A 22,842-nucleotide genomic window follows, 5' to 3' on the forward strand; every position below is an offset into this window, starting at 1 on the left:
ACTGTGTACAATCTTAGGACATTTAATCTTTGACAGTACATTGTATTTCAAACACTGATGAGATGTTGCTTTGGTAACATCTGCAAAGTAACACTGTAGCTGTCAAATAATTGCAGTTAGTACAATATGCATCTAGATTGTAGAGTACAAGTAGAAGTAGATCTGCTTTGATACCACATGCATCTGTACTTCTACTCACTGAAAAGTAATTCCAATGTGGATACTGACGGCGTACAGGAGTAGTTATGGGCTGAAGACAAATAAAGAAATAGGACCTTTCATAGATGTTTTGACACACCACAGACTGGTAAAAACTGCCTGCAGAGAAAAATGGGGTTTAAAATGAATAGTATTTATGACATAAAGAGAAGCTTAATTGGTAGGAGCAGTGTTTTGTATGCGAGTAAGAAAAATTAGGTGAACACAGACGATGCATGAACAGTAAGAGAAGGCATGGATTTATTCAACATCTTTATTATGAAGTACCTTTTTAAAAGAAATGTACAAGTGGAACCAGCACAGTGACATCTTGGCGTTTACCTCTGAAAAACCAGAACACCATGGACATGTGGTGCCGGTCTGAAGACAAGTATGAAATGATAATGTACATATTTACAGCAGAAGATGTATCAGAAGTGAACAAGCAACAAGACCGACTGAAAATAAAAACATTAAAAGCATGGATTGGGTCAATATACATATTTCAAAAGATGATAAAGGCACTGTGTTTCACACAAATCGACAACACAACAGACTCAGTTGTTTTTGTTTTTGTCCATCAAATCATAATCACAAGAAACAACTCTTAACAAATGTCATTCAACTGTCCCTGGGCATCCTAACAATACATATCAGAGGGCCATAGCTTTCTGCACATAAACATTAAAACAAAATAGATAATTCAATTCATCAGGAAAACATTCCTTATAAAGAACATGCTCAATTATTAAAATTAGATGTTTTATAAACAAATACATATCTAAAATTCAAATTTCATATTGAAGGCATAATGGGTTCATGTAAGAACAAATATATTTACTATCCTATGTTTCCCTTAGTGGGCAAAAACCCAGGACAAATTGTATTTGACATTCCTACTGTAGGACCTTTCTGTTAAAATGAACACATTCAATTACCTACCAGCATTAATAAAACAAAACAATCAGGCCAAGACTGGAGATCAAGAGTAAATGGAGAGTCAGGCATGAAGAGATGACATAGAGGGTAAACCTTTAAAGAAATGTCAGATTACATTCAGCTTACACAGCTGGTGTTTCATCAGTGAAGTGTGCACTGTGCTATATGATATCCAGCTCTGCTGCCTTACTGCAGTAAGGAAGAATTCAACATTTTTGGAAACTAGATCTTTTGCTGACTTGAGATCAGAAGAGAAGATTCTTTTTTTCCATCTTCCATGTCTGTGTATTAAATATGAAGCTACAAGCAGCTTATCTTAGCATGAGTTTAGAAAGCAGGGCAAACATCTAGCCTGGCTTTGCCCAAAGGTAAAACACTACATCTACAAGCTTGTCTCCTCCGCTGATCAACACACAGCTAGCTAGTTTTATAGCTGGATCAGTTAGCATCACTTTTCAAGCAATAACGCCCAACACTCTGTCGTGCTCTTTTTACAATCTGTCAGAATTTGCTACAGTTTTGGGCTGTTTGAAAAAAATAAATAAATAAGAATTTTTTTTATACATCATCTTGGGCTTGAGGAAATTGATGGAATGACATTTTTTAGAGCAAACAAATAAGAAAAATAATCAGAAGATTATATTCTAGTAAAAATAATCACTACTTGCTGCCTTAGTTTGCATAATCCATACAAAGGCCATGGTAGTTGATTTGCCCCAGTTCCGGTCTTTTGCTAAACTGCTGTAGCTTCATATCTGCCAAACGACATTAGAGTGGTACACATTTTTTTTAAACCAAATTCTCAGAAAATACCAATAAGAAATTTCTCAAAATGTCAATAACATAATCTGTGGATCTTATACTCAAAGTTGAAGTTAAAATGTTTAAAGTTTGGAACAGACTGTTTTCTGCTCATGATTAAAAAAAGATTTAAAAAAACAAAACAAAACAAAAAAAACAAAAAACTTGGGACTGCACAGACACATATGTAGAATTATGGGACGCACAGCATGCTCTTTGGCTAAGTTCAGGCATACACGACCGACAGGCTTTCGCTCTCACCAGCAGGCTTCAGAATAAGCATTCTAAAAAGTAATGGCACTGGCCAGGCAGGCAGGCACCTAGACTGAGCGTAGAGCTACGTACACAGGCTCACGATAAAGCAGAAAAGTTGCGAGATACACGAGGGGCCAGTGTAACTGTTTAAAGACAAGATGTCATGGCCCACCTTTAGTGTGCCTTCCTTATTTTTCGGGAGATTTTCTGAGTGAAAAAAAAAAAGTAATCCTATTTTTAAAACTCATCGTACAGAACAGAACTGCACAATGCAACTGGCTGCAACAACTGCTCACGGGGGGGGGGGCAATACAGTACTGAGGTGCAGTGATGTGGTATAAAGGAAAGAAACAAAATGGTTGCCCTGAAATGACTAATGAACTAGCTTCAAAACATACACAATAATACAACATTAAGTTGAGATATGACGAAAATAGGCTGCAATAATAAGTAATAGTACCTGCCTTGTACATACACAATTCAAATAAAATGAAAACAAGTAGCTAGGATACTTGTCTTATCAAAAATATGTAGCTTTGGTAAACAAGTTACATAGAGAACTGTTGTCTGAACATGTTGTGAGAGATCACTAAATGACATCTAGGAATCAAGGGTGAGATAGTTTCTCTGTTTTGAGGCTATGAAGTCAACGAGAGGAGAAGCAGGCTAGAAGTTCCACTCCCCGAAATCCTCTGTCCTCTCCCCCGTCACCAGCTGATGAGGAACAGAGACAGCAAAAGGCAGCGAGACTCCCAAGTGGAACAAATCTGCATTCTTTACTGTCCCGAGCACCGATTGAAGAGTTTCCGTGGTAATGTAGCAGCATTGTAATGGTCTGTGGAGGACAGACTCCTCCAGAGCAGAAGTGGAAGACTACTATATTCTCTCTCATTCCAGCAGTCCCCTCACCCTTTTCCATCCAACAGTGGACGTGAAAACTGATCAGACAGTGGATTTTAACAGCCCTCCTCAAATTTCCACAGTGGAGACAAGACAGGTGAAATTATTTATGTCCCTTTACTCCGCTCCTGCTTCATCTGGCCAAGCTTTTTCTCTTTATGTGGGTTTGATCCAGGCGCTGACGCCAATCGCCAGATAATCCGTAAAAATAACCACCTCCTTAATGCTCAAGCATCTACCATGCAGCACAATCTCCCATCCGTCACACATTGCGCCGTCCATCTTTCTACCTTCTTCTAGTCGTTTTCTCACTGCTGAATTTCCATCTAGTCCAAATTAATCTTTCAATTTCCTCTTTTCAACTGATCTTTTTGCAATTCTATTTCATCTTCCTGTTCCCAAATTTCAGTCAACCTTCTCCACCTTCCCGATGATCTTCTCCTCAAAGATAGGTAAGATAGCGTCATCGTCACGGACTTCCTCGAACACGACACCACAGTCAAACTCGTCACTCACTTTCTTAAAGTAGAACCTACACACACACACACACACACACACACACACACACACACACACACACACACACACACACACACACACACACACACACACACACAAGACAAACATGAGTCATTAGCTCTCAATGTCTCAACTACATATGAGAGAGAATGGATTAATAAACCTGAGTCGGAGTGTACCATGACAATATAGTATATGAAAAATATATACTTAACACAGCACTCTGTACCAAGTTGTGGATTCTGGATTCACTACTCTCACATACACACACTATACATTGTTACATACTGTATAGATAGATGTTCTCACCTGTAGTGGCCCTTTTTGGTAAGCAGCTCCTTGAACTGGCCCAAAGTCACCACACGACCTTTGACTGACGTCCGGTATGGGATTGGCTCTCCACAGAAATAGTAAGCAACTGTCATGTTCTCACAGACTTGGCGTTTACCCGACTTGTGCCTTGAAGACAACAACATCCACGTAAAAACTCTCACACTCAAACAGTCAAGTACAACTTAAAGCTCACTGACAGATGTATATGATTTTAGACTTGATACCTACCTCTGCTTGGCCTGTTGTAGTGCGTTCCTCCTCCTTTCCTCCTCCAGCCTCCTCCTAGCCTCCTCCAGCTGGGTGAGGGGGTTGGGAGCTGGGTTGGGGGGCATAGCTGGGTCCTGGATGAAAGGATGGGAGGGTTGGACCTGGGTGGACGATGAGCCTGGGATAGTGGCAGACACCGAAGAAGGGTTGTTACGCAGCTGGGCAGATACCCATGGGTGCACGGCTCCAGGTCGCTCCACCGAAGTTGGACGTGGTGACTCGCTGCTGGTTGCCGTCCTCCGGGAGCTACTGGTGCTGCCGCTGAAAAACAAAAGGGAGGAAACCAGGAGAAATATCAGTGGAGTGTGTCCTGATTAAGTCTGATGCTGCTTCATAGCTCTAACAGCCAAAGAACCAAAGCATCTAGATAAATCTTTTAATGTGGGTGAATTAAACTGAAGTCCCTCAATGCTGCTTTGTGATGCAAAAGTATATTCAATATCATATTCAATATCACCATGAAGATGAACATTTTTTGAAAGGTACATGTGCAGGTGTGGTAAGTGTGAATGCTCTGTTTGTGAGATCTGGTGGACATAACAAGCGTACTTAAGGGTTGTCATGTTGTGTTTACAACTTGTTCCTGCTGTCACTAAAATGCTAAAAGGTTAAACAGGTTATTTTAGGTTTAATTGATATCATATTATATTTCATATATGTTGAGTTTGGATCTAGTGAAGCTTTTATTAAACTGTAATTAATAAAATCATTGATTTAAATGAAAATGAAAAAAAAAAAAAAAGATATTCAATTATATGAATCTTGAATAACACAAGTAAAGAATTTACCCATGTGAGCTCTTCCTTTGGCGATCTCCTTCCATCATCCACTGCAGTATCTTCTGGTTTCTCTCCAGATCCTCCAGTGGTACCTGGGCCTCCAGGGCACGCCCACTCTCATCACCTTTGCCTGACGTATCTGAACTTTTCTTACCTCGCCGCGACAGTGTGCTGCCTTTACTACTGCAGAATGAACAGGTAACACACACAAACTATTTGAAGTCATCTGAGTAAAAGACAAAACCTACAGCTCAGCATAGACGCACTAATAATGAGGACATACAACCACAACTAGCTTACCTGTAACCCATGCCCTCAAGCGTGCTGGCTCCAGCCCCATCAGCATAGTTTCGACTCCTCCCTGGGTATTGCATGGCGGGGTCTCCATTCCACAGAAAGTTGGGCTGAGACCTAGAGCCTGCCTCTTCCTGCCCTTCTCTTCCTCTGTGGTGATACAGCTGCTTGTGGTGATGCATACCTGATATCAGAGCAAGATTAGTTACAAACCAGCTGCTCTCCAATACCTCATACACTTAGGTCTGAAACACACTGTTGCTGCAGCTTTATCTGGCATCCGTAACACACACTAGATACAAGTTACTTTACATGTTTCCACAAACCAAGAGCCAATCTCTGCAGCTACAGGTCTCTATGAAATACTGTTAATATTAATTCATGGAGCCAGAGCTGTGGGTTGTGATGGTCTTTCTCTTAAGTCCAAGGCAGGTGATAGTCTACAATTTTCTATCAAAATCCCATTAAAAGACTAACACAATAGGCAGATTCTACTAATAAGTCTTGCCTGGGTAGCCACAGTCAAAGCCTAATAGCTTTTTCTTTTGTGGAGCTGTGACCTAACACCCCATTAACAAGCCATAATGTTGCATTTAGTTACATGTGTCTTTATTACAATATAAAAAGACACTTTACTGTATTTTCAGTCATTTCCATAAACACCATGCTGCTACTGCAAAGCACAACATGAGTAATAATCCACCGAGAAAATAGTTCCCAGTGGACTATTTACTCCTGTTTGAACCAGGTTTACTGTAATCTCAATCTGTTTTAGGAAATTACTGAGCCCGTATATAAAGTGTGGCGACTCAGTTTTAAAGGTTTATGTTTTCAGGACAAACAAGTGGATGCTGGGGTGACTACACAGGAAGGACAGGTATTAAAAAAAAAAAAAACATAGTTGTTTGGAAGAAAAATAAATCTTTCTCACTGACAAGACCAACAAAACAAGCCACAAGACCACAAAAGACCACAGTTCCTACCTTTGACCCCAGCAGCAGGCAGACTGTGACCTCCCCCTCGGTGTGGGGGGTAGTGAGGTGGTCCGATTCCCCCGTCAGGTGAGCGTGACGATTTCGGAGGAGTATGCCGGCCCCCTCCCCCTAACATGCTATTGGTTGCCCCTGGCGATTGGCAGCCTGGCGTTTTCATCACACGTGATACATGTTCATCCAAAATAGATTCTGGATCATCATCATGGGAATCCTCCATGGCAACCAGGCCACCATAAGTGGCGACTGTTGCTGTGTTAGCAGTGGTCTCTGAATAACGGGCGCCGTACACAGGTGGAAATGATGAGGGAAGGGGGAGTGGTATGCTATGAGAAGACATGGAGGTTGTCATGGAGATGTCAGCGTCGTCCCCCTCTTCTTCCTGTTTGCAATAGGAGACAAATATTTTAGCAAAGAGTCATTTAAGTAATTTCTTTTAATCTTTTTTTTTTCCCGTAATATTATTTTGGGACTAGAAGCACCACATATTTATATGTTTTATTTCATTTATACTTCCTAACTTTATGTTTATTTGATCCATCCATCAGCTATACACACTTAAGAGTCATGCTTGAGAGTCATGGCAGGGCTGGCGCCAATTCCAGCTGACACCAGGTAGGAGGAGGGTGCACTCTGGAAAAACTGTCAGTCAATCACAGGGCTGATACAGAAAGGTTGCCTCTGCAACAGTCTAAACATTCACACCTACAGATAATTTAGAGTCACCAGTTAACCTGGTCTGCATGTCTTTGGACTGTCAAAAGAAACTGGAGAACTCAGAGGAACCCAGAGGAACCCATATGAGGACCAGAAATGTGAGGACCAGGTCATGTTAACAGTTTAAAAAAAAACTACTAATTGATAAAATGGCCAACAACTGATTATGGAGGCATTGAATGCATGCAAATGTGTCTGCACCCCTTTTTGTAAGGTTACACTGTATGATCTGGAATTTCAGAGTGTATCTAGATAAGAAATAACATCAGATTCTTGACAAAAATGGACTGAAGATCTTTTGGGTTTGTGTTTACCTCATCTCTCACTTTCACTGCCTAAAAAGAATTAAGTTGAATTAATTTAATCTAAAGTTAATGAGTGCACTGAGGCATACCTTGCCTCGCACTGTTAAAATCCCATCACGAGTAGCAGTCACACACTTACCAGCCGTACTCTCTTCAGCCTCTCTTCGAGTCTTTCCTGAGCCTCTCTCTCTCTGAGAACCGTCTCCAGCCTGCTGATGAGCTCTGCTGCAAACCTCTCAGGCTCTACGTGGATGTCCTTTGGCATACGGTACGTGCGCTGAATATAGAAACAAGCATGGAGATTACATGCTGTGAATTCCTGCACCAAGCAGCTGCTTAAATTTAAATGCGGCATTTATAAATTAATGGGTAACTAACATATTTCAGACAGGGAAAGGTTCAAAAGCAGCAGTGTCAAGAGAAAAGACATTTTTCCATATCTGAGACAGAAAACAGATGTAATAATTAGGTTTAAAAAAAAAAAAAACCTCAATTGTTTATCTCAGTATGATAACAAGGTACCTCAACCTCCTTTTTTTGTTATTATTTTTTATATGGAAATATAGCTACAACAATATGGTGACAACAAATTTCCACTTATATTTTAACGAGGTCACCAGAGTTTGTGTTACACGAATTAAGCTGTGGCACTAGGCTGAACCAATAGTCTCTGTATAACTCACAGGTATATGAGGTAGGGGCACACGTCCATTGGCTTTGGCACTTTCATGCATCTCTTTACGATGCTGCTTTCGATATCTGTATGGAGGAATACCATCTCTGTGCACACAGACAGATAAAGAACAACTGAATTAATCAAGGAGCAAATTAAGATTTGACTAAATGCTGCAATTCAAGCGTGTGTGTGTGTACTTACACACTGCTGTCGGTGAGTGACAGTGTGTCGGCATCACTCGACATGCTCTGCTGCTCACTGTCATTAGCACTGGTTGCTGGAGCTCGAGCATAACCCATGTTTGCGTAATATGGGTTTACTGGCTCCCTCCATGGTCTAAGGATGAGTAGAGGGATTATAATGAGCTCACATTAAATTGCTAATACTAGAACACAATCATGCAGGTAAGCATAAACCTTAATCATACCGTCACAATTTCTATCACTAGGACATGTCTCAGTCCTTCCATGCTTGGTTGCTTCTACCTCAGCACATTCAGTTTCTTGCTAGTTTTTGTTAGTACTTAAAATATAATTATGTTTCTTTAATATTCATTCAATATTTACACCAGCTTTGCACATTTTTACAGGACAATTCAGGAAAACAAGACAACCACATAAAAAGCATTTATATAAAGAATCAGGACTTTCCCCTTCGATTAAATTTACTCATGTTTTTGTTCTGACATGATTTGCAGGAAAAAACCAAATCAAATAAGAAGATGCAATAGATATTACTAGATTTACAAATGGAGCACAGGACTGTTCAAATTGTACTTATATACAATAGGAATGGTGGCATTAAAAATGAATGGAAGAATACAGATATCAATACAAACATTTTCAAAATGACCATGGAAATCATTTAAATATTTCAATGTTATACATTGTGATGGAAAACAATATAAACTTAGACAGAATGGTTTTCTTTACTAATGCAAGAAACCCCCTCACTGTCTCACACACACACCTGTACTCCCTGCTGTCCTGCCTCCTCCTGCTGGACGAGGCTCTCTGTGGTGCTGTCTGCATCAGCAGGCTGTGAGTCAGCCTACCAGCTGGTGTGTCTGCACACTCCTCTTCTTTCTCTTCATCCACCTCCCTCACTCCTCCTCCTCCACACCTAAGATCATCGGATGCTTTTATTTAATTGTTTCAAGTTTTGCGAGTGCTATGTTGAACAAGGCAGAAAAGTCTCTGGAATGTACTGTTTAATCGTTCCAGAGGACAGACACAGAGCCTACGTATTGTATGACACTGCTGGTGTGCCGTCTCACCTCCACTCCTCATCCTCGGCGAGTGTAGGCAAGTACCCAGGCACAGGCTTGGCTGGCCCCGAAGAAGGGCTCTGATCACTAGGGTTAGGCTTGGGGCTCTCTCCTCCTGTCCGTGTGTACTCCAGGTAAAGATCTGACTTAAGGAACAATGGGTAGGTGTTCTCCTCCATCATGGCCTGAATCTCTGTCTGAGCCTGGAAGACACACACAGTTCACAAATCTGGATCTAGAGTTCGCTGAAAAACTAAATTCTGCCTGTTCATAATTTCTTATCACTTAGTGCTGCATCAAAGACTAATGGCTGTAAAGACTGCGGCCCAACTTTTTACCCTTAACTTTGTTATTGACTTAGTCTGAACACAACTCAAACACTGCTTGGTTTTCACACAGAAGTGTAAACACAGTGCACTACAATCACTTCTGGGTTTGATAAACTGATACCCATTCCAAAGCAACACAATAACACCTGCACGTATATAACTGACTGCCCAGGTAATCTGATACTGAATCCAGATTGACACAGAAGTATGTTAAACTGACAGTGGTATTTCTGTCTGAAAGAATCAAAGTGCATCACTAGATGTGGTTTCACAACCTTTCTTGGTTTGATCTGCCTAGTACTTATCTTTGGACAATCAGTGTTTCAATAGGGATGGAAACTTCATCTACTAAAGTTGTGATGTGCGGCTACCATAACCTGTGACAGCAGCCTGATCCGTCTATGGTCTAAATAGATACTTAATGCAATTCAAAAGAGAAATGAAGTCAAAGAATCAAAAGGATCAAGAGTGAAAAAGGGTAGAAGTGGGCGAGTTAGAGAAAAACCCGAAACTAAAACTTAACTTGATTTGGTGTTTCGTTGTGGTTTACACACTAAAGCAGAACACAAGAAAGCATTTCAATCTGTGCATTAGCAGTGACAGTCATTTCCTATAATTATCACATACATTAAAATACTATTTCAATTTCACTATGAGGCCATAACAGCCTTATAAGAAAACAAGAACCTGTTTGGGAACCTAGGAATCTTTTGAGGTGCACAGACAACATAGTGATCCACTGACTGCAGGACTGCAGTTTTAGTTCGTAGACCATAGTCCTCTCCCCTAAAAAGCATTTTCAATGGAGCAACAATGAATGGTGCTGACAGGTCTATGACAAGCCACAAGAGTGCAACTCTTATATACCTTCTACAAATTCTGGCCTGTTAAAAGGTCAGCAACACTGAGAAGGAAGCAGCTGTAAAGTTCCTCAAACTGAGAAGTAAACACTGACATATAACTGAACTACAGCTTTTCATGGCACAGCCCGACGACACCTGGCACCCAGCTGTGTACTGGGGAGAAGTGATTAAAGCTCTAAGTAAAAAATCAAAGTTCTCAGCACTAGTCTGCAGACAGTGCTGACATCAAAGCCAACAGTGGTATTTTTGGGTAGCATACATTATTATGCAAACACGTGCAATTTAGTTTCAGTGGCTGCACAGAAAGGCTCCCTCTGCAACAGTCTAAAAATTTTAATCACTGGACAAGATACAACTTGTGGGAAATCATCTTCGACTGACCTGCGTAGTGCAACGTGCACTGCGTCTATTAGAACCTTTACAAACAATACATGCTGCATCAATTTAAATACCTGTTCAAACATGGCAGGATCTGGATGTGGCCTTCCTACACAGTCTCTGATGAAGCTCTTGGTGGCAGCTTTGATTTGCCTGGAGACGATTCCACTTCCATCTACAATGTACTTCCTGTAGATGGCCTTGGCCAGTTTTGCCCTCTTCTCCTGGCTGGTCTTCCTGAACCCCGAACAGGCAAACCAGAAGTCAAGAAGGTCTGCACACCCTTCCTGGCACAGGAAGTTTCTGAATAGCTGGATGCCTTCCTGGTCATCTAGGAGAGAGTGAAGTGACTCAGCCCACTTCAGGTAAGGTGGAGTTGGCGATGCCGAGCCTTCAGGTTCATATCCCAAGTCCAGATCAGGGCGACGTGGGGTTGCAGATGACGAGGAGGGTGTGTAACTTGTTGGATCCCCCATTTTAGATGATGAGGATGATGGGGGATAGCAGAGGTTTTGGGAAAGGGTGTTTTGGCGGGTGTTGGCTGATTGGACTGGGGGGTCCACATCAGATCCCTCCTCACCGGGAACTGGGGGCCGTGGAGCGTCCTCTGTAAAGTGGGTAGGGCCGCTCAGGGATGCCACAACCCCACCACCGCCACCTCCCCTGAACCCCATCCCATGTAATTCTCTGACAACACTCATGTCTCTGATTGCACAAGGCAGAGGTCAGATCTTCCCCTCTAGCAACGACTTTGCTGGCAAACAATTCACCCTGCAATGGAAACAAGAAAAGTGGTTAGAGAGAGCAGAGACAAAGGAAACGCGTTTTAACGAGATGATAAACATGACTCATCCCTCACCCTGTTCACTGGGTCAGACCACTCACACTCATCTCTATGTTAAAGTTGATGTAAGAGCTGCAGGACAATCTGAATTTCCCCCAAGGGGGATGAATAAAGTATCTATCTATCTATCTACTCTACACATGTCATCCATCCATCCATCCATCCATCCATCATCTATACCCGCTTATTCCTAACCAGGGTCACAGGGATCTGCTGGAGCCCATCCCAGCTCTCTTTGGGTGAAAAGCAGGGGTACACCCTGGACAGGTCACCAGTCCATCACAGTCTACACATATCACCCAGCAACAAAATGAAATGAGGATAATTTGATCAAGAAAACTACAAGTAATAGAAGAATGAATAAATAGAAATAACTATCTTTACTGTAAATTACCAAGTGAAACCCCAATCAGGACAAACTCTGTGCAGGTAAATATTCACTCTGAAGTTTGTGTCACCAATTAATCAGCTGCTTTTTAAAAGCTAGCGCTAACAGCTGTCAAAACAAAGCGCACAGCTCGTGTAGCTGCACATCAGGAATAAATAACCCGCAAACGTTAACAAGCTACAGCAGCTAGCTAGGCTCGTAGCAATGCCACCAGCAGTGCCAGTGCTTTGAAGTGGGAATCTCATTCATCTTGGCCTGCAAAGACGGTGGGGGATGGGTACAGAAACAAACTCTACAGCCACACAAGACGGGCCTGCGTGCAAAGACACTTCAACACAAGCACACTTTGTGAATGTATTTGTGCCACGCAAACTCGTACCAAAGAATCGCCAACTTTGCTCCTGGTCAGCTTCAACAAAGTGGCTGATCTGGGATCAAACTAAACAAGAAAGCGAAGGCACGTTTTCCACTCTAGTGCCTGCAGCGTTAGCTAGTCTGCTGTGTTAGCTAGCTACTTTTGCCTAGCTTGCTAGCTGGCTAGCTTAGCTAGGTGCGTTAACGTCCCGTGTTTTCCACAAAAGTGTCGGTCCTACCGTCTCTGGAAGCCCGTCCCCCGTGATCCGCTGCATTGGGGATACTGGCCCGAACTGTGTGCTCCAAATCGCACCATATGGATAGCTTTCCGATATTAAATATGCACAGAAATAACCCGTCGCCTTGCCCTTAACTCCCCATGGTGGCTGCTTTCTGAGCAATAATACACAGCGAGAGAATACGTGCGTGCGCGCCGACGCCGTGCGGTGTGTAGCACGTTTATAGAGCTGCGGCCGATAGAAGCGACAAACCAGCGTTAGCCCTCATCCCACCAGTGGTGCAATGTTTGGACTGTAAATTTAAATTTAAATTTATCAATAATGTTTGGACTCTAAATTAATTTAGCAAACCTGCACTGCACAATGCAAACATCCATTACAAGCAAAAAGTACTTTGAATTAAAAAAAAAAGGTCCTTTACTTTGTCACTGTGGCATTATTTCGAGATGAAACGATTAGTTGATTAAATTATTAATTGAAAAATGATTAACTATTGACTTTTATCATAACCAAGCAAAGAAAAAACTTTTTTCTTTGATATAGCGTTATAAATGTTTTTTTTTTTCATGTTTTAAAACTTTTTTTCAAATAAAGCGAAGAAGTCGTCTTCTGCTCAGCACTTTTAATGTTGGTTAATGATTATTACTGATGCATACATGTCAGCATTACTTTGGTTTGGTTAATGTTTTAGCTGATTTCAACTGTTGGGTGAAATGTTTCTTCTTGGAGTGAGACAGAAACACAAATATTGCAAATTACGTACAAATGGAATGACTGAGTTTAAGTAACACTTTATCATGGTTGTACAGTGCTCACAACTAAAAAAAGCACTACATAGCTAATCATAGCTACATAGGTCATTTACTAGATGTATAGCAGTACCACAGTGTAACAATACTCCAATCAACTGTCAGAATTGTACTTAATTACAGACGTATTGTCAACAAAATGTACTGTTTGAGTAGCCTCATTGTCCGCAGTCACTATATTATCTTATTGGATTGGTATTAATTATACATTAACGTGTAGGCAGTGCTTTAATGCTTTAGTTGGTCATGTCAGAGCTACGTTGAACTACATGCATTTTTGTCGTTCAGTCTATAAATGTTTTAGTATTATGTAAACCCTTTAGCTGAAACGTAGGCTAACTAGTAAATTTAGCTGCCACTTCAAGTACCTCAAATTTTCTATTTAAGAACAATACTTGGCAAACTGTACTTAGTACACCACTGATGGTGCTCTAAAAACCTAATCTCAAACAGATTATACAGCTCATATCGGTTCTATCAGTTACAGTTCTATGTCAGAGTAGCGAAAATACGCATAACAGCTCCCCTGTCGACAACAACAGGTTATTACACAATTAGACAAAATGCACTGCAATACAAAGCCTTGCAATACTAGCCCTTCAGTAGACCCTAATTAGTGAGTATTATATGACCTTTGATAAGCTGTTAGTACAACAGATGGTCACAATATATAGGCAGGATGTATAAAAATATATAAAAAGAATAGTCACATACAACAACAGCATCACAAACATCATGACCGGGTGCAGCTTACTTTGCTCCAGGCAATCAGCCGGTCTGAATGCCAGGCAAATCTGAGGCAACCCACATGTTCTTGTGAGAAACACTAGAGCAAAACAAAGAGCTGTCTCACATCGGATTTCCTACCTCTAAACAGGTGTTCAGTTAACGGAGCCCCTCTCCACCAGCAGAGTGTCTGACAGGACAGAGAGAGCACACCGCTGCCGCCACCTGAGCATCCTGCTTGTCACTCCCCTCCGTCAGGCTGTCAGTCAGTCAGGAGCACCGAGCTGCGACTGGTTTGTGTGCAAATGTGTGTGTGGTTCAGAGAGAGATAGGAGGAGAGAGATACAGAGAGGGAAAGAAAGATGGAGGGAGGGAGAGAGATTAGACTGTTAATTTCCCCTTTGCATTGCCAACAGATTAAACACCCAAACAAAAGAAATGATGCTTGAAAACATGTTAAAGTAATTGAAAACCACACATGCCTGAATGAGAATTCACCACATGCTATTCCACATGTATAACATGACAAACAGATGTACTGACACTTTATATTTTATGTGATTAATGTCTAAAAATCACATTTCAGTACAAGTCAAAGATAAAATCCAATCTGACATACAGTAGAGTTAACTCATTTTTTATAGATTCTGTATTATAGTTTTGTTTTTTCAATAATTTGCTGTTTGGTCTGTAAAGCATCAGAAAATAATGAATAAACAAAGATATTCAGTTTGCTACAACATCAAGATTGGAAAAAAATGGAACCATCAAATATCTGTCATTTTTGCTAAATAATTAAAAAAAAAACAGATCAGCAGATCTGAATGGATAACATCATTATGGAGTTTGTACACAAACAGCGAACTGATAATTGGATCTATTACTTCTGAATGTTATACCCAAACTAGTTTTGATTTCACTGTAAATTAGAAAACATGAATATGGTGCAATTAAATCAACATGTCAAAGTCAATGGATGAGATTTTTTCTTTAGGTAACATAATCAGAGCAGGACAATATCAAAATAAACCTAAAGGTCGTCAAATTTTTGCTTAAAAAATTCCTGAAACAAAGGTTACAGTTGTTTACCATGTCTCCTCTGAGCTCAGGGTCAAGTGGCTCAGGTGAGGGCCAGACACCTGTCCTCTTCCCTGTCCACATCTGGATGGACCGTTTCTCCACGACAAGCTGAACCTAGAAATAATAATAACAAAAATAAAAACAAACACATACACTTTCACCCTAACATTTCGCCTTGTTTGAGCCTACACCTTTAGGTCATTTAAATGTCTCTAAGCAGATAACCAGGGTGATATTGTTCAGTAAGGACCAGTAATGGCAGTAATGATGACAGGCAGCACGGCTGTTTGCAGCAGTGGATGATAAAATGAAAACAGTGTTTGATTGGCAGTTTGCACAGCCAAGCTAAACATTCACTATTATGAAAATGTATTCATATCACTCAGACTTATATCCTCAACAGTCAACACACATGCATAGGCAAGTTCTGCTGCAACAGGCTGGTGTTGTTACAGTTGCTGCAGAGCCCCCAGAGACAATGAGGAGAGAGGGAAGGGAGACAAAGGGAGAATACTGAGGAAGATGAACTTGACCTTTATGATGTCTTGGTGAGGAGGGGTTGGGGGCATGTTGGTACTTATGAATCTGTAATGAATCCCGATATATGTGTGTGTCTGTCTGTCTGTGTGGGTGAGTATTGCAGAGGTCTGAGCTCTTAGCTGAAGAAAGGTCATCACACGGGGGTGCACAAATACACCTGGCCCTCACACTCCCTGTTTCTTTCTCACCATGTTCCCTCTATCTATCTATCTATCTATCTATCTATCTATCTATCTATCTATCTATCTATCTATCTATCTATCTATCTATCTATCTATCTATCTATCTATCTATCTATCTATCTATCTATCTATCTATCTATCTATCTATCTATCTATCTATCATCCATCCATCCATCCATCTAGTATGAATTATATATTATGCTGAATATGTTAAAATCAGTGACAATATTGAAGAATGTTTTTTCTAATTAATCACTATATGATTTATCACAATATAAAATGTATACAAAATCACATGGTAAAATAATAAAACTGGTATCCATGCCATCTTTCTTAACTCCACTAAAATCCTCCAGTATGTGCTGAACCCCAGAACTGATATATGTTCAGATTTAAACTATTTTGTTTTATGTTTTTCAGTTATGAAGACAAAGACATAAAAAATCCTCTGAATTCTTAGATATAGTTTAAAGTTGAAAGTAGAATTTGCTGCCTTTGAGCTGAAGTTTAAAAAGCCTTGTGGTGGCAGTCTTTAGACACAGTGACACTTTGAGCTAAATGATAACATCAACATGCTCACAGTGATGCTGGCATCTGATGAATCAATCACCAATCTGATGAAATCTGTGGATTATTTAAGTATTTAATCAGCTGGACTAACTGTGTGCTATTTGTACTATTAAACTTTCTTTCACAAACATCCACAGTGCCCTGAGTCACTTTGTAGATGACTGCATACTTTAGTTAATCGGTAAGTAACCTGCAGAAAACATGCAGGTTAGGCAGCTACAGTGCAACTGATGTTGGTTAATTACAATGTCATTGACACATGAATGATCTTTGAGGCTACTTCCATTCTCAACTAATGACCATAGCTCGGTATTTAGCTTTTTGCACAGCCTTAGTAAGAAGACAAAATGTCTGCGCATTATTCTTTAACTACTGCCAAGTACGTGATGAAAACAACAAATTTCCCATGAAGAAAAAAAGTGGATTATTAATTCTTAAATTGAGGCAACTCCCTTCGACTAGTGAGATGAAGCTTTTTTCAGTGCGCTGGTCCAGCTCAGAGGTTCCTTTGTTCCAGCTGCCACAGCAGATTTGGGCGTCTGTACGGAGGCCTGTCAAAAACCGGCTTATCTCTTGGGGGCCTCCCAGCACAAAGACCCATTTAGATGCTCACAGAGAGTGAAATCTTCATTTAAACCTCTTGAAAGAGAAACAGACCTCTGCACTTTAAGAAAATTAATTGGAGACAAGTACTTTGTTTGGCTGCGGTGAAACTTCCAAAACAAAGGATATGGAGGCTCATATACAGTGAACCTTTTTATTTATGATCAATATTTATAGTGACTGGATTCATATTGCCATTTTAGGTCAGTTTGTGTTCCTAGTGACTATAAATCAACACAAACAGTGTCCTGATTAAATGTTAGTCTATCACCTCTAATTTTGTCTTAATCATAACACTTTCCTTTTATAAAGTTCTCTAATGAAGTTACACAATATGATGAAACAATTTCTGAAATAAACAACCATCAGTATGAAGGTTTTGCATCCATCTATGCAATTACCCATCCATCCATCTCTCTATCATCCATCCACCCATCCGTTCATCCACCTATCCATCCATCTGCTGGCCTTTCCCAGCCATGCCTGTAGTAAGAGTGTCAGTGTATCTGCCATGGCGTCCTGCTGATGTGTATTGTGATGAGGTTGAATACTACAGCTACCAATATGGCCTGCACCAATACTGGATTAGCCACAGTGGATTAGCTGGCTGCCCTCCTGCTGCTTATTCAAATATTGTTTCACGTATTGTCATCATTGGGGCAGAGCTCTGGCCCTGTAGCCTGCAAGCTACAGAATATTCTCAAAGAAAGCTAGAAAAAAAAAAATCTTTGCTTCCATTTTTCCACAAAAGTATCTGATTTCATTTTTCAGCGAATGAAGAATTTGGACTATTGAGGTTAGGGAGAAAACGTCGATGGGTTCGGGAGAGCGTCTGCCGCCCTGAGACAGGGAGAAAAGGGAGATGGAAAGATGATGGAAAGCAAAACCCAACCAAGACCAAAATCAGGCATGAAAGCGTGCCTTGATCTTTGATACATGGTGTTCTTTTTTCTCCTCTCTCCCTTTCTCTCTTTCACCCTCACACATACACTTGGGAGTCAAGGCAATTGATGTGCTGCCTTTGATGGCAAAGAGAGGCCTATATTAACAGCCAAAAGACCATGATGAAAGGGCAGAGGGAAAAAAATGGGTAGAAAATGTGTTATTAGAAAGAATGGCAACTCATGATAAATACTTGGGATGGAGTGATGGTAACCAGACATCGAGGCGTTGATGGCAGCGGACGAAAGGCTAAGGTAGGCGGAAAGCTTACCGTGCTAGCCTGGCGGTAGTGGTGGCTGATGTTGGCTTGATGGTTCCAGTATGACATGCTGGTGGTCATCCTGTTAGAATAAGGGCAGTCAACACACTTGCTCCATGGCCTGGGTTCCTTCTGGTGATGCGGAGGTCTGGACGTCAGTGGACGTCCCATTGCAGGAGCAGTCGCCATCTTTGTCCCGTTGTTGTCTTGGATATCCTCTCCTGCGTCTTCATCCCTCCCTCTCTCCTTTGATCATGCCTCCCTCCCTTGCTCTCTGCCGTATGACATCATCACGCAGCGGTATCGACAAGCATCAAAGAACCTCTGGGCTGGACTGTGTATCTGTTGGTCTGTGCGTTTGAAAGGGGTGTAAATATGGAGCAGAAAGAGTCCTGTAACCCCCCCGCTACACAAATCCACTCTTCTCGTCTCCCTGCAGAAGGATGGTTTATTAGGCCAATACTAAACTATACACACAGAGCACACACCCACACCACCCATTTCTCAGACGGGTGTATCCCAAGGCCCCCTGCTGTGCGTGCTGCGTTTGATGATGTGTTGAACGGCTTCATTCATCCCAACACTTGCTCCTTTTTTATCCCATTTGTTTCATCCTCCTTATCCATCTCTCCAAGCTGTTCCTGCAAACACAAAAGTGCTCTTCGTCAACTTTGTGGCTAAATGACAGTCAGTTTCTTCTCGAACTGATTTACCAAGACTCCTCCTTGAGTCACCACCCCTCCTTCCTCCCACTTTGACTCTCATCCCCCTCTTTTTCTCTCTTACGTCTTAGAGCTGGTTGGTACCATTTCCAATCCTGTTAAAGTTGTATGTCGTCTTGAGGAGCCTTCTGTCTGTCATCTGCCTGAAAATCACATATACATGTCTCCCTGTCAAACTCTCAGTCCTCAGCAGCAGCTGTTATCCAGTCCAATGAGATTTGTCCTTCTTAAAAACACACAAAATGAACAAACTGAGTAGCATTTGACTCACATTAATGAAACAAAATAAAGCACTTCTAGCATATCTTTGGCATACATTTAATTTAAATAACAATGACCAAGCAGCATTCCTGTAGCTGAGCTATAGAGCTATAGAGCATAGACATCGATGCTGAGGAAAAGGGGTTTAAAGTTTTCAGGCAGGCAGATAAAATTCAACAAACAGAAATCTTAAAATTCCTTCTTTCATGAGTTCTAAGGCTCATTATTTTCCCCAAACTCAACAACAATTCACATGAATTCCAACGAAATATAGAAATGGCAGCTGCTGTTTCCGCTCTGTGATAGTCTACTTATCTTTAAGCCCAAATGCTTTCTCTCTTTTTAAAAAAAATGTTCTTCATTGTGACAAAATGTAGCAACTATCACATCGGCTGTGTTTGTGGGAAAAAAATGAAAATTACCAAAATTTAGGCAGGTAGATCCCTCTGTGAATTTGTCTATAGCTTTATTATGGAAATTCAGAATTTCTAGGGCATAATCATTTTAAGTGATAATGTCAATCTGGCCTATCTTGAGCAAAGATACATTTAGGTCTAGGCAAGTATCTTAAAATAAGTAAAGTCAAACACATGACCTCTCTTTAACTTTCTGTTATTGCTCTCTTGAAAGGTGACAGTCTTCATAACCAAATAATATCATATGATCTTCTGTATTTTGCCACCACTAAGTACGAAAAGTATCAAAACCTCAACCCAGCACAGACTAAAGATGCTGCAGCTGAGCGTTATTCTGTGTAATTAAGGTATAAAATCTTCTACATGTGTCTACATGAGGTTTTGAAAACATTCCAGTTTCTGATGCAGTTTCCATGAAAGCAGATGACATGACTGAAGGTGTGCTATTAAAACTGCCTACCTGATAATATGGGTTTGTAATGACTATGCTGCCTTTGGAAATGTCATTTCTAAATAATTATATTAACTCAGTCTAGGTACCATTTATTTAAATACTGAGCTTATTTTGTTTATTCTGTTTGGTTAAGATTAAGTCTTAGTTGACTAAGGGCTTGATCCAGTTTCTCTTAGGCGCTAATTATTGCAAGCAGAAGTTAAAAAAAAAAAAAAAAAGCTCACACAGCTGATGTCCCAGTTCCACCTCCTCTCAGCCGCCTGTTCTTCTATTTTTCCCAGGTTTCTATTCACATCTTTATGTTACACTCTGCCCTCCTACCTCTCTGCCCCCAAGTCCCTTCTCCTGTCTAGCTAATTGTCAAGGTTCTTGTTGGTATTGTACTAAAATGTGTCTCTTGGCAGCAACAGCCATCCAGTGATATGGAAAGCACCCCCGGCAAGGATTATACCACTGATGAGAATGAGCATACAGAAGGGAATAACTGTCCCTAAATTTGTAGCTCACTAATGTTTTCTTTATTTTGGAGAGAGGAAGCCTTCTTTCTCTAACTTGCATTCCACTCAAATAAACAATCATTACCATTCAAAACAGCAACTTCATCCCAGGTATTTAAAAAAAAAAAATTGTTTTGCCATGTTAATAGACCCCTTAAAAATGTGCCCTTATTTGCTCTGCAAATTACTTCCCATAATCCTAATCAACTAAATCCATCTGCTGATTGCTCCCTTTCTGCACGGACAAATAGGGACGTTTGGAATCATTTCGAACACTCTTGGCCTACCTGTAGGATTTCTGGAGTAACAGCTAATAGCAGCGAGCTGACAGGCTGTAGAGGGTTGATAAGCGTTTCTCATTACTGAACCCTATTCACATAGCTGGCTGCCACAAACATATACCACATTTACAATCTCTCAGAGAAACAGATGTCCTCCAAAACATATTCACATCATTGTAACAATAGATATAAATAAATAAGTGAATCATTGGTGTGTGTGCATCTACTGCCTATGCATGTGTGACAAGTGGAAAAGCATCTGGACAAAACAACAGAAAAGACAAAAGCTGTGTTGTAAAAACGGCTTTACTGAGCTTATAATGACTTTTTGTTGTATCTGTCAGATGTAGAGCTTCAACTCAGTGGTCATTTTATAAGAAATAATTTGTTATTGGGCAAATACCTCCCTCAGTCACTGTTGGTCTACTGTGTTTGGGGTATGTATGATGGGGTATGAGACTTTTTAATCCATATTACCTAAATTTGCAATGCTTATGACTGATTTAACATAGAGACAAATGTAAATCAGTTACAATATCAGACACACAAATGCCAGGTTTAAGAGGTCTGATCAACCACACATATGACAAATGGCACTGAAATTTTTCCTACTGTGACATGTCAGTTTTTATTTTCTGTATAAATTCATTGTAGTTGATTGGCTTCATTTTGTTCTGAAACAACTAAAGGAAATGAAATAGATGTAGCTGCAAGGCAGAATTATAGGGAGCAGGGAGGACAATACAGAGGGCCGTAATAACCGTGGAGTTGTTGTTCTCAACAGTAGCCTGCTACAATCCTTTAATTAATGTCTAAATATAGAGTCTTAAATAAATGCTTAAAGGCTGATTTGAAGAAACACATGTCAAATTCCTGTAGGCATATTACATAATTAAAAATGTTAATTTTGGAATTTATGATTATGGCAGTTTCTAAAATGGAACTAAAAACGATGACAGTAAAAGAAGAAGTGAGGACGATAAAAGCAAATAAGAGTAGGCCACCTCATCTAAACTGTGAACTGTTCTATTAGATTCTTCTACACATCCGTCTCACTGCCACACTAGTATACACATTCACAAGCATGTGCAAACTTACTCCAAGGTTTTGTATATTATGCGTCTTGTTATAAGGGCATGAATCATTTTGTTGTAGACTTTACTTCTATATTTAATGCATCCATCTGTTCTATCTTCATGAAATCATTTTATTACCTGAGACAATAAATTAAAATTGCCACTTTCATGTCAATATAAGCCAACAATCACCATTTCTCAATTAAAATGTGATGACAGGAGCCAATGACAATTTATAAAACCACACTAATTTCTATTAGGGCTTAGTTAAATTTCTGAGTAATACATTTTTAATAAATAATAATGAATAATGTTTTTATTCAAACTTTGACTTTGTTCATGATCTTTATGTTTTGAAAACAAACTTTCATGGTTACATTAACCACAAGTACTGTATGAAAAAGTAATTTGAACCTCAGCACGTTCATTCTGCACTGAGAGAGAAGGCTACAGTTGTGAGAGGGTTATGGCCATTGTACGGGTAAAGTGAGACAAATGAGACCCTGGAGAGCACTACTTAGCCACTCATAAAGGTCAGATATGGAGCCACACCAATGGATGCTAATCCTAACCCCAGGGACTGTTTGCACATGCGCCTGTGGATGCAATTGTTTCACAGTTCTGTGACATTTAAACATGATTGAGCATACAATCCTGGTGGAAGAACAGTGTGTATGTGCCTGTATGCCTCTTTGGCTGAAAAACAGTGGGCTTTGCTGCCCATGGAGGTTTAATTAGAAATGGCCTTGGGGGCAATTAAAACATCAGAGGCTATTTTCTCATGTAG

At 40.4% G+C, this 22,842-nt stretch overlaps 1 pseudogene; it reads right to left on the minus strand.

Moving 5' to 3' along the window:
* Positions 1 to 442: 442 nt before the first annotated feature.
* On the minus strand, positions 443 to 12,797 carry LOC113127831 (axin-1-like; annotated as a pseudogene).
* Between the last annotated feature and the right edge of the window lie 10,045 nt (positions 12,798 to 22,842).

The sequence above is a fragment of the Mastacembelus armatus genome, chromosome 1 (assembly GCF_900324485.2).
Source record: "Mastacembelus armatus chromosome 1, fMasArm1.2, whole genome shotgun sequence".
NCBI lineage: Eukaryota > Metazoa > Chordata > Actinopteri > Synbranchiformes > Mastacembelidae > Mastacembelus > Mastacembelus armatus.